Genomic DNA, 13723 nt, shown 5'->3' on the forward strand with positions numbered 1-13723 from the left:
ATATATAATGTAGTATATTGGAAGTTGGGATATATAAAAGTTATGCTAACTTATTTTGAGAATATAATTTAATGTGGAAATTTGAAATTCAAATTTTGATCAAAATACTGAAATTTGTAGTGTTTTTGCAATGCTGACTTGTTACAGAAATTAGAAACAAATATTTTAGAATGTTACTAACATAATAATTAACCAATTTTTCCTTAATTAATTATTTATATATAATGTAGTATACTGGAAGTTGGGATACATAAAAGTTATATCAACTTTTATTTTGAGAATATAATTCAATGTGGAAATTTGAAACTCAAATTTTGATCACAATACTGAAAGTTGAAGTGTTTTTACTATATTGATTTGTTTCAGAAATAGTAATATATATTTTAGAATATTATTAATACAATAATTAACCATTTATTACTTAATTATTTATATATAATATAATATATTGGAAGTTGGAATACATAGAAGTTATACCAACTTATATTTTGAGAACATAATTCAATGTGGAAATTTAAAATTCAAATTTTGGTCACAATATTGAAATTTGAAGACTGACTTATTTCAGAAATTGGAAACAAATATTTTAGAATGTTATTGATATAATAATAAACCAATTATCCACTTAATTATTTGTATATAATAAAGTATATTGGACGTTGAGATACATAGAAGTTATACCAACTTTTATTTTGACTGAAGACTGAAATTAGAAATGTTTTTGAAAGACTGACTTGTTTCATAAATTGGAAAGAAATATTTTAGAATGTTATTGATATAAAAATTAATTAATTATCCCTTAATTAATTATATATGATATAGTATATTGGAAGTTGGGATACATAGAAGTTATACCAACTTTTATTTTGACTGAAGACTGAAATTAGAAGTGTTTTTGAAAGATTGACTTGTTTCAGAAATTGAAAAGAAATATTTTAAAATGTTATTGACATAAAAATTAATCAATTATCCCTTAATTAATTATATATGATATAGTATATTGGAAGTTGGGATACATAGAAGTTATACCAACTTTTATTTTGACTGAAGAGTTAAATTTAAAGTGTTTTTGAAGGACTGACTTCTTTCAGGAATTGGAAACAAATATTTTAGAATGTTATTGATATAATAATTAACCAATTATCTCTTAATTATTTATATATAATATAGTATATTGGAAGTTGGGATACATAGAAGTTATACCAACTTTTATTTTGAGTGAAGACTGAAATTAGAAGTGTTTTTGAAAGACTGACTTGTTTCAGAAATTGGTAAACAAATATTTTGGAATATTATTAATATAAAAATTAATCAATTATCCCTTAATTAATTATATATGATATAGTATATTGGAAGTTGGGATACATAGAAGTTATACCAACTTTTATTTTGACTGAAGACTTTAATTTAAAGTGTTTTTGAAGGACTGACTTCTTTCAGAAATTGGAAACAAATATTTTAGAATGTTATTGATATAATAATTAACCAATTATCTCTTAATTAATTATATATGATATAGTATATTGGAAGTTGGGATACATAGAAGTTATACCAACTTTTATTTTGACTGAAGACTGAAATTAGAAATGTTTTTGAAAGACTGACTTGTTTCATAAATTGGAAAAAAATATTTTAGAATGTTATTGATATAAAAATTAATTAATTATCCCTTAATTAATTATATATGATATAGTATATTGGAAATTGGGATACATAGAAGTTATACCAACTTTTATTTTGACTGAAGACTGAAATTAGAAGTGTTTTTGAAAGACTGACTTGTTTCAGAAATTGGTAAACAAATATTTTGGAATGTTATTGACATAAAAATTAATCAATTATCCCTTAATTAATTATATATGATATAGTATATTGGAAGTTGGGATACATAGAAATTATACCAACTTTTATTTTGACTGAAGACTGAAATTAGAAGTGTTTTTGAAAGACTGACTTATTTCAGAAATTGGAAACAAATATTTTAAAATTTTATTGGTATAATATTAACCAATTATCTGTTAATTATTTATATATAATATAGTATATTGGATTTTGGGATACATAGAAGTTATACCAACTTTTATTTTGACTGAAGACTTAAATTTGAAGTGTTTTTGAAGGGCTGATTTGTTTCAGAAATTGGAAACAAATATTTTAGAATGTTATTGATATAAAAATTAATCAATTATCTCTTAATTAATTATATATGATATAGCATATTGGAAGTTGGGATACATAGAAGTTATACCAACTTTTATTTTGAATGAAGTCTGAAATTTGAATAAATATTTTAGAATGTCATTGATATAATAATTAACCAATTATGCCTTAATTATTTATATATAATATAGTATTTTAAAAGTTGGGATACATAGAAGTTAGAAACAAATACTTTAGAATGTTATTGATATAATAATTAACCAATTATCCCTTAATTGTTTATATATAATATGGTATATTGAAAGTTGGGATATATAGAAATTAAACCGACTTTTATTTTAGGAATACACTTTAATGTGAAATGTAAAAAATCCCTCTCTTATGAATGATTTTTTCTTCAATATTCAGAACCCAGAATTTTTTCTTGAGAAATAAATATACTTGTAGAACGTTCAATGTTATTTTGGAGAAAATAAATATCTTAATTAACAACAACTCTCCATTTTGACACCAAAAGTTAGCCCCACTTTCAGAGTTTTAAATATATTTGCATAATTGAATATTAATTAATTAATCTAATAATTAATTTAATAAAAGACCAACCAGATTGTTGTTTTCACATGGCTTCTATTTTAGTGAAAATCTTGAATAATAAGCAAACTTACAGAAAGGAAAATAAATAGTTCTGTTTTGAAACATTGTTCATAAATAGTATAAATGTTTAGACGATTGTTGAATTATCTCTGATTGTTTGAAAAATATGCTATAACAATAAGAAACTTATTCCAATGCAATAATTCATGTTTCAACATAATTCACATCTCCACATAATAGATACTAAAAATCTGAGTCACAATATTTCAAACATTTTTATTTTAATTAAATTAAACTTTAGATAATTAATAAATATTTAAATAATGATGGATTTGTAAAGGATAATTAATAATTTCTTATTTATAATATCCAACTGTTAACTAAAAAGTTGAGAATTAATTAACTTGAACCAAAAACTTTATTTATATTTTACACTTTAAAGATTTATCTGTGAATAACAGTTTTCAAATTTAAAAACATGATCTATCCCACACACACCTGTACAAATAAAATATGACGTGGCTTTTTTTATAAATACAGAGAAAATTAAATTTCGATTTCGATTAAAAAAGGCTTAGTGCATTTTACTGAAATTTAATTAAAAATTTATGGACAAAATTCAATTGGTGGTGGTGAGCTGATTGATTAATTTATATTATTTATCAAGCTCTTAAATCTACTTGTAAATATTTATTTCAATTGTCACGCTTATAGTATAATAAATTTAAAAACTGTTTATAAAATTTGAACTGCATTTAAATAAAATTAAGCTAGCATTAACAGTTAGGTAACAAACGAGGTAATTTTTAAGATTGAGGGTTTTATAATGAGATAACTTAACAGTTTTGAAATATATCATTCAAATAATTTAAACAATTTAATTTTTATTAACAAAAAAAGAAAAAGACTTAAACTAATTTATAGTTTACATACCATACATATTAAACAAGACAATTCAAACACATTGTTACATGTTTTTCTAGAATGACGTTGCAGCTAGGGTGTTACTTGTGGACATTTATTCATTCATTAAACAATTATTGTTCGCATCGGTAGTTATTGATTGAGGAAATCCGCCTTCCTGCGTATTTATATTTTACATTGATGAAATCATAACTCGAGTTCGTTGCTATAAAAATAATAACATTACCAATAATTTTAATGTCCTAAAATTATATAAACTTTCCGATTCTTAAATTACAGTAATCTATTTATTTTAAATTATATATTGACATTTTAAATTACATGCGGCAATCTTAAAAAAAAGGATTGAATAATTTAGTAAATATAAACTACTCAACTAAATGACACTAATGACAACGATAATTCAATATTATTTCCTTAAAATTCTATGTAGGTTTATTGTAAAAAAAATATTTCTTAGTAAAAAATAAAAAAAAACTGAATTTTAAATATATAATCAAAATTAGAAGAAGAGAAGAAGAATTTTTAACTTTTTTCATAAAAAATATTAATATAGATACTATTTTTTATGAAATTCATTTACATCAATTAAAAAAGTAGTGAGTCCAGAATTTATATAAAATTCAAAATTATTTTTGTGTTTTATTGGAAGAAAACATCAGGTTGACATCTCGTTCAGTTCTCTATAATTTTTTAATGAATCAATTGGGTGAATCACCCTGTATAATAAAATTATTTAATTCAATTCATACATTCAGTCACAAAAAAGGATGTACCATTTGTTTCGTACCAGTTTTATTCCCTTAAAGTGATTCCAACTGGACAAGACGCTCACACTACTTCCCTTTCTCATAATTATTGAGCAATCAGTGGCGTAGCCTCCGAAATGGTTTTCAGTTTTAAGGAACAGTGTTCCCAGATTGTCATGAAACGTCGATTTATTGCCTTGAGACTTTTTTTTGTACAATAGCGATGAATTGCATTGTACAAGTCAATTTTCTATCTTGTGAAAATATTAACAATCACTAATTTGTATGGGCATCTTCTAAAACAATTTGTGTTTCATAACTGTTTCGCTCGAAATACGCAACAGATGGAAAATCTCAGTTTTAAAATTATGCAAATTATACAAATAATTACTAAATGACCGTGTATTACATAAATATATTGTATTTTTTATTTCTTTCATATCCGATGGGAAAGTGTATGCAGGAATGAGAAATAGCATCTAATGTGTTGATCAAGATTCCATCCGCAAGATATGGCAGTGGTTTTATTACAATAAGTATTGTTGGGGATTTTTGAAGGAGTTTTATTTACCAACATGTTTGAACACATGCATGTGTTTCCTCAATATTGTTTACTTACTTATTGCATGACAATACTTATTTATAAACGTTCAGACAATCATTTTAAAATAATTATCCTGCTACTGCAAGAATGTAGAAATAGAGTTTTTAAAATTATTTTTAAACCTTTGTTTGATGACAATGTTGTAGTTTGGATTTGAAAACATTCAACATGCGAGAATGATATTTAAAAATATACATTTCTATTTCCTGAAACTATTTAATTTTGATGGTCCATATGAAAATGTCTTCCTGAATGCATAAACTTTAAAATATTTTAGTAAAATAAAAATACACATCATTTTAGTTAATTTGTAAAGTATTTATTAAAACAATATTTACCAAAAGAACTGTGTTATTAAAATTAAGTTATATTTTAAATTCAGATTTATTTATTTTAGGTTATGGGGATTCCATATGAAAATGTTTTGCTAAAAATGTTTTTAAAAAAGACTAGATTGCTCAAACTTTTATATATTTGAGTAATGGCTTAAAAGGTTTAAAATAATTAATATTTTGAAGGAAAGTGTTTTATGAAAGTATTTAATTATCAGAACATTTTAGGAACATTTCAAGTTTTGAATATTCTATACAAAAATAGATGATTTAAAAAAAGATTTAAAAAAAGATTTTAATACGACTAAAATGATTAAAATAATAAATATTTTACAGGTAACTTTTAAACACCACTTTAGTTATCTGTAAAATGTTTATTAAAATAATATTTAACAAAGAAACTGTGTTATTAAACTTACTTATATTTTAAACTGAGTTTTATTTATTTTAGGAAGTGCTTCAAGAAAATATTTAATTTTCAGAGCAATAATATTTTCCAGGAAAGTGTCTCATGAAAGTATCCAATTATCAAAACTTTTTAGAAACATTTCAAGTTTTGAATATTCTATACGAAAATGTTTTTCTAAAATGATTTAAAAAAATATATATAATATATGAATTTTAATATATTTTAGTAACGACTAAAGTGATTAAAATAATAAATAATTTTGCAGGTAAATTTTAAAAACACCACTTTAGTTAATTTGTAAAATGTTTATTAAAATAATATTTAACAAAGTAACTGTGTTATTAAACTTACTTATATTTTAAATTGAGTTTTATTTATTTTAGGACGTGCTTCAAGAAAATATTTAATTTTCACAGGAATAATATTTTGCAGGAAAGTGTTTCATGAAAGTATCTAATTATCAGAACTTTTTAGGAAAATTTCAAGTTTTGAATATTCTATACGAAAATGTCTTCCTAAAATGATTTTTAAAAAAATATATAATATATGAATTTTAATATATTTTAGTAACGACTAAAGTGATTAAAATAATAAATAATTTTGCAGGTAAATTTTAAAAACACCACTTTAGTTAATCTGTAAAATGTTTATTAAAATAATATTTAACAAAGTAACTGTGTTATTAAACTTACTTATATTTTAAATTGAGTTTTATTTATTTTAGGAAATGCTTCAAGAAAATGTTTAATTTTCACAGCAATAATATTTTGCAGGAAAGTGTTTCATGAAAGTATCTAATTATCAGAACTTTTTAGAAACATTTCAAGTTTTGAATATTCTATACGAAAACGTTTTCCTAAAATAATTTTAAAAAAATTAGAATATATGAATTTTAATATATTTTAGTAACGACTAAAATGATTAAAATAATAAATAATTTTGCAGGTAAATTTTAAAAACACCACTTTAGTGAATCTGTAAAATGTTTATTAAAATAATATTTAACAAAGAAACTGTGTTATTAAACTTATATTTTAAATTGAGTTTTATTTATTTTAGGAAGTGCTCCAAGAAAATATTTAATTTTCAGAGCAATAATATTTTGCAGGAAAGTGTTTCATGAAAGTATCTAATTATCAGAACTTTTTAGGAACATTTCAAGTTTTTAATATTCTATACTTACTTATATTTTAAATTGAGTTTTATTTATTTTAGGAAGTGCTTCAAGAAAATATTTAATTATTAGAGCAATTTAGAAATATCTTCAAGTTTTGATGATTCCATATGAAAATGTTTTGCTTTTATATATTTGAGTAATGGGTTAAAAAGTTTAAAATAAAAAAATAAAATATTTTGCAGGAAAGTGTTTCATAAACGTATCTAATTATCAGAACATATTACAAACATTTCAAGTTTTGATGATTCTATACGAAAATGTTTTTTAAAAGGTTTAGAATGCATTAACTTTAATATATTTTAGTAACTGTTCAAAAAGATTAAAATAATAAATATTTTACAGGTAAATTTTAAAAACTTTATTAAGATTCATTTATTTATTTTATTTATTTATATATGATTATATAGACAAGATAATTAATGAAATAAATAAGTTACAAAATATATTACGACTCTAAAATATTGTATTCTCTAGTTAAAACAAAATTAATAATATTCTAATGTTCCACAATTAATCCGCCCACCATAAAAATGAATAAACAAATGCATAATCATGAAGGAAACGTTTGATATATTTGGAAAACGCCTACAAAATATGCAACACCTTAGCCAAATCTAAATGCGCATCGCTCCGTAAATTTGGCAGAATTAATATTTGTGTATAGTACAATAATAATTATATTAAAATACACCCATTAGGTATTTAGTTCAGGCCACGAACGATTAAATTAAGAGACGTTATTTAAATGAAGCAATTATTTGGCAACAATCGATACTAGGACAGTATTGAACCCATTAACATTGTTGTATTTTGCAGATTGATTTTAATTTTCTCTGCAAACGGATCGCTTAAAAACCGTCGTGCGGAAATGGAATTCCAGACTAACTGTACCGTACGTTTATCTATTCGCAACAGCTAATAGAACTATTGATCAAAATCAAGATTGTAAATAATAAAGATATCATCGGAGGAACGATTTCAATAAATATTGCGCACTCTTATAATTCTTTAGGCTGCGGCCAGGCGTCGCAGTGCAAGTGTTGCAGTTTCAGAGGCGGTACCGGAGATGTACTGATCACCACAAAATTTAATCCAACTACATTTATCTGTTAATATTCATACTATATATAAGCAATGCTTATACCAATCGAGAGGTTTTTTAATATTCAACTTAATTATGCTAAAACATACAGGGTGTTCCATAGAAAATAACTAAGTTATTGAAGTTTCAAGATGCACAAAATTAAACGTAAATAATGAACACCCTGTATAATATTTGTAAGCATTAAAATGGTCCTTGGTAATAAATTTTCCAGCTTCAAAATTGATGACTTTACAGACATTTTAGTTAGACCATCATCAATATGACAAAATTTTTGGAAAAACGTTAATAACTCAAAAACTATTGGATTTAGATATAGGACATGGCATAGCCATTTTATTTACAATCACATGTAAAATTTAAAAATCAAAAAATATACAGGGTGTTCCGTTGAAAATAACAACCTTATTAGTGTTTTAAGATGAGTGTACTAATAATGACTTCTTATAGGATGGTACTTAGTTAACGTGTATGTCAAAAATTAACTTTCCAGCATCAAAACTGGTCCCTTTACAGACATTTTGGAAAATTTTTGGAAAGAGAATTAATAAACAAAAAACTATTGGGTTTAAATATAAAAATGGTATAGCCATTTTATTTGCAATTACATGTAGAATTTATAAATCCAAAAATATACAGGGTGTCTTATTGAAAATAACAAAGTTATTAATGTTTTAAGATGCACAAAATTAGACATAAATAATGAACTCCCTATATAACATTTGAGTGTACTAATAATGACTTCTTATAGGATGGTACTTAGTTAACGTGTATGTCACAAATTAACTTTCCAGCATCAAAATTGGTCCCTTTACAGACATTTTGGAAAATTTTTGGAAAGAGAATTAATAAACAAAAAACTATTGGGTTTAAATATAAAAATGGTATAGCCATTTTATTTGCAATTACATGTAGAATTTATAAATCCAAAAACATTCAGGGTGTTTCATTGAAAATAACAAAGTTATGAATGTTTTAAAATGCACAAAATTAGACATAAACAATGAACTCCCTATATAACATTTGAGTGTACTAATAATGACTTCTTATAGGATGGTACTTAGTTAACGTGTATGTCACAAATTAACTTTCCAGCATCAAAATTGGTCCCTTTACAGACATTTTGGAAAATTTTTGGAAAGAGAATTAATAAACAAAAAACTATTGGGTTTAAATATAAAAATGGTATAGCCATTTTATTTGCAATTACATGTAGAATTTATAAATCCAAAAACATTCAGGGTGTTTCATTGAAAATAACAAAGTTATGAATGTTTTAAAATGCACAAAATTAGACATAAACAATGAACTCCCTATATAACATTTGAGTGTACTAATAATGACTTCTTATAGGATGGTACTTAGTTAACGTGTATGTCACAAATTAACTTTCCAGCATCAAAATTGGTCCCTTTACAGACATTTTGGAAAATTTTTGGAAAGAGAATTAATAAACAAAAAACTATTGGGTTTAAATATAAAAATGGTATAGCCATTTTATTTGCAATTACATGTAGAATTTATAAATCCAAAAATATACAGGGTGTTTCATTGAAAATAACAAAGTTATTAATGTTTTAAGATGCACAAAATTAGACATAAATAATGAACTCCCTATATAACATTTGAGTGTACTAATAATGACTTCTTATAGGATGGTACTTAGTTAACGTGTATGTCACAAATTAACTTTCCAGCATCAAAATTGGTCCCTTTACAGACATTTTGGAAAATTTTTGGAAAGAGAATTAATAAACAAAAAACTATTGGGTTTAAATATAAAAATGGTATAGCCATTTTATTTGCAATTACATGTAGAATTTATAAATCCAAAAACATTCAGGGTGTTTCATTGAAAATAACAAAGTTATGAATGTTTTAAAATGCACAAAATTAGACATAAACAATGAACTCCCTATATAACATTTGAGTGTACTAATAATGACTTCTTATAGGATGGTACTTAGTTAACGTGTATGTCAAAAATTAACTTTCCAGCATCAAAACTGGTCCCTTTACAGACATTTTGGAAAATTTTTGGAAAGAGAATTAATAAACAAAAAACTATTGGGTTTAAATATAAAAATGGTATAGCCATTTTATTTGCAATTACATGTAGAATTTATAAATCCAAAAATATACAGGGTGTTTCATTGAAAATAACAAAGTTATTAATGTTTTAAGATGCACAAAATTAGACATAAATAATGAACTCCCTATATAACATTTGAGTGTACTAATAATGACTTCTTATAGGATGGTACTTAGTTAACGTGTATGTCAAAAATTAACTTTCCAACATCAAAATTGGTTCCTTTACAGACATTTTGAAAAATTTTTGGAAAAAGAATTAATAATAAAAAACTATTGGGTTTAAATATAAAAATGGTATAGCCATTTTATTTGCAATTACACGAAGAATTTATAAATCCAAAAATATACAGTGTGTTTCATTGAAAATAATAAAGTTATTGATGTTTTAAGATGCACAAAATTAAACATAAAGAATGAACTCCCTATATAACATTTGAGTGTACTAATAATGACTTCTTATAGGATGGTACTTAGTTAACGTGTATGTCAAAAATTAACTTACAGACATTTTGGAAAATTTTTGGAAAGAGAATTAATAAACAAAAAACTATTGGGTTTAAATATAAAAATGGTATGGCCATTTTATTTGCAATTACATGTAGAATTTATAAATCCAAAAATATACAGGGTGTTTCATTGAAAATAATAAAGTTATTGATGTTTTAAGATACACAAAATTAAACATAAAGAATGAACTCCCTGTATAAAATTCGGGAGCACAAATAATGGCTCCTTATAGAATGATCCACGGTTAACGTGTATGCCAAAAATGAACTTCCCAATGTCAAAATTGGTGACTTTAAAGACACTTTAGTTAGACCATCAATCTGTCAAATTTTTTGGAAAAAAATTAATAATTCAAAAACTATTGGGTTTAAGTATAGGACATAGAATAGCCATTTTATTTGCAATTACATGTAGAATTTAAAAATCTAAAAATATACAGGGTGTGCCATTGAAAATAACAAAGTTGAAATCACTTCTGGTAAAACCGGAAATGAAATTCTGTTCTAAATAAATCAGAAAAGGAGATCAAGTCATGTTATAATTGGTGTAAAAATTTCAAATAAATAACTTTTACCGTTCTCCTTAAACTAATGAGGAGTTAGGTGAATCTCCCTGTATATACAAACATATTAAAATATAACAAAAATATATTCAAATAAATCATGATCCAAAAACGTAAATGACTTGTTCCGGTGCCTAATTTATTTATATCACGCATTTGGAGCGTAAAAAGATGCACGTTACACCACTGGGTGCTAAGTTAAGACCGGTTGGTTCCCACTTATGTCCATATGCACAGCTGACTTTTGCACGTTATAGTTTACTCCGATTCAACACCAGATTAAAATAGACATTGTTATTTTAAAACCAGAACAATTTTTTTTTAGAATGACGCCGACGATTCGAAAATACATAAACAATAACGACGTGCGTAACAGAATTGTACCAATCGTATTAAAAATATGCATGTTTTCGAAGTAAACAGAACAAAGTACAGCGTTACGACGACACATAAAATGCATCCAGATAAAAATGTAACTGACGGCATCGCGCCGCCACCTCAAAGAGTCCTTATTCGAAACACTCCAGTCGATGGGGGCTAAAATTAACTTTAAACTCAGATAAATCTGGCCCCATTGTTTTAATTTACGGGAGCGCTCTTGAGCTGTTCTTTTTAATTATTCATCCAAAACACGGTGTGGCTTTCTTTAAATTGGATTTATTCGCTGTTAATGGCGGAATGGGGTCAATTAGGAGGAATGACCAATTCAGGATTTTTTATGTACCATAGATGTGGTCTTGATATGTGCATTGACATTTGGCTTGTTTTCTAATAAGGTGGACACTGCAAATTTTCTGCATTCTTGTTGATTTGATGGTTAATTATAATTAAATATTTCAAAATAATATGTAATTACATAAATTAATGTTTCCATTTAACAATAAGAAAAGGAAACAATGTTCAGAAGACCTCTAATTAAATGCAACCAAAATATTTTATATTTTGGCTGCTCACAGAAATAGCACACATTTAAAAAATATCTATTTATAAAACAAATACATAATTTTAATACAATTGTTAAGATTTTGTTGAGTACCCTTTGTTCGTTCCAACCACCTGTAAATGGTAAGGCATAGATTCAATGAGATATCGTCAATATTCAATGATGGTTTTTGATTTTTCAATTGAGGCTTCATGTCGTTCCATAAGTTTTCAATTAGATTTAGATCCGGACTTTGTGATGGCCAATCGAGAACCTCAACATGGTTGAGGTTATCGATTGAACACATGCTTTGGTCATTACCATGCATAACTGGTAAATTATCATTGGCAAATGGTTCCATTACATCTCTATACATGAAAACGTCTATTTTACCAATAATTTTGTGTAATAGTTCTCTACTATGTCAAGAAAATTAACAGCAACCATTATGTTTCCTCCTCAGTTTTTGTAGTACATCTAGAGTCCAAACTTTTATTTGGAGGACGAGGAAAGTATTATTAAGAGTATTGTATATAGTGACACATAATGAAAATACATTTGAGTGTGGAATTTCTTTGGCCGGCCAAACCAACATTTGCTTTTAAAGTAATATCTCCAATGTTTTTAATATGTATGTAGTAAAAAAAACGTAAGGAATATTGAAATAATTTTTTTATACTAACTGAACAAAATTTAAATTAAATCCTTTTATAAAATATTTAGCTCTAAATCATCTACATTATTCAGTATAAACAGATTCATGGTACATGATTCCATTTGATATAAGAAAATTAGGAAACAAGTAAGTGGAAATATCACACATCCTGTGTAATATTTTGGAATACTACTAAGAGGTCCTGATGGGTCACAGTTTTGTTCATGTTTAAACTAATAATGAACTTTTTAGCTCCTCAAGTATTAGAAATACAAACATTTTAGTTAATCACTTCAAGTGTAAAAAATTTAGCTCAAAAACTGTATAATTTTCTATACAGTTCCATGCAACAATATTTTCAGATTAGTTGTCCCCAATCTGTATATTAAATTAATTATATAAATCATTCTGTATATTAAAAAATGTAGGAAACTTTCGAAGTTCATAATATGCCATAAATTAGTTTAATCATTACATAATTTAAGTTTTTTTTAGGAAATAATATAGAAAATCCAAAAGAAAAACAATTTTTTTCTTCTTGATAAATGTAATTAAATCAAAATTGTAAATATCAATTTTCTATATTAGATAAATGTAATTAAAATTTAATATTGTAAGGTAAGGTTGGATTAGGTAAGAATTTTTATTGTAGGGTCACAATAAAAATTCTTATATACTGTAGAAATTATAAATTGAAATTTCAATAAAAAAGTTACAAGTATCTTAGACATTTTAGTATATATATCTTAAATTGTCAATTTTTTACATACACTTGTATATACACTACTTTCAACCAAAATATTTCTATAAATATTCGTGGAATTTGCATAAAACTTATTTATTATTATTTCACTATTTCTATTTAATAGAGATTAGATATTTAATGTTTATAAAATATGTTCTTTCATTTAATAATAAATAAAATATGAAAT

Source organism: Aethina tumida, chromosome 1, assembly GCF_024364675.1.
Source record: "Aethina tumida isolate Nest 87 chromosome 1, icAetTumi1.1, whole genome shotgun sequence".
NCBI classification, from domain to species: domain Eukaryota; kingdom Metazoa; phylum Arthropoda; class Insecta; order Coleoptera; family Nitidulidae; genus Aethina; species Aethina tumida.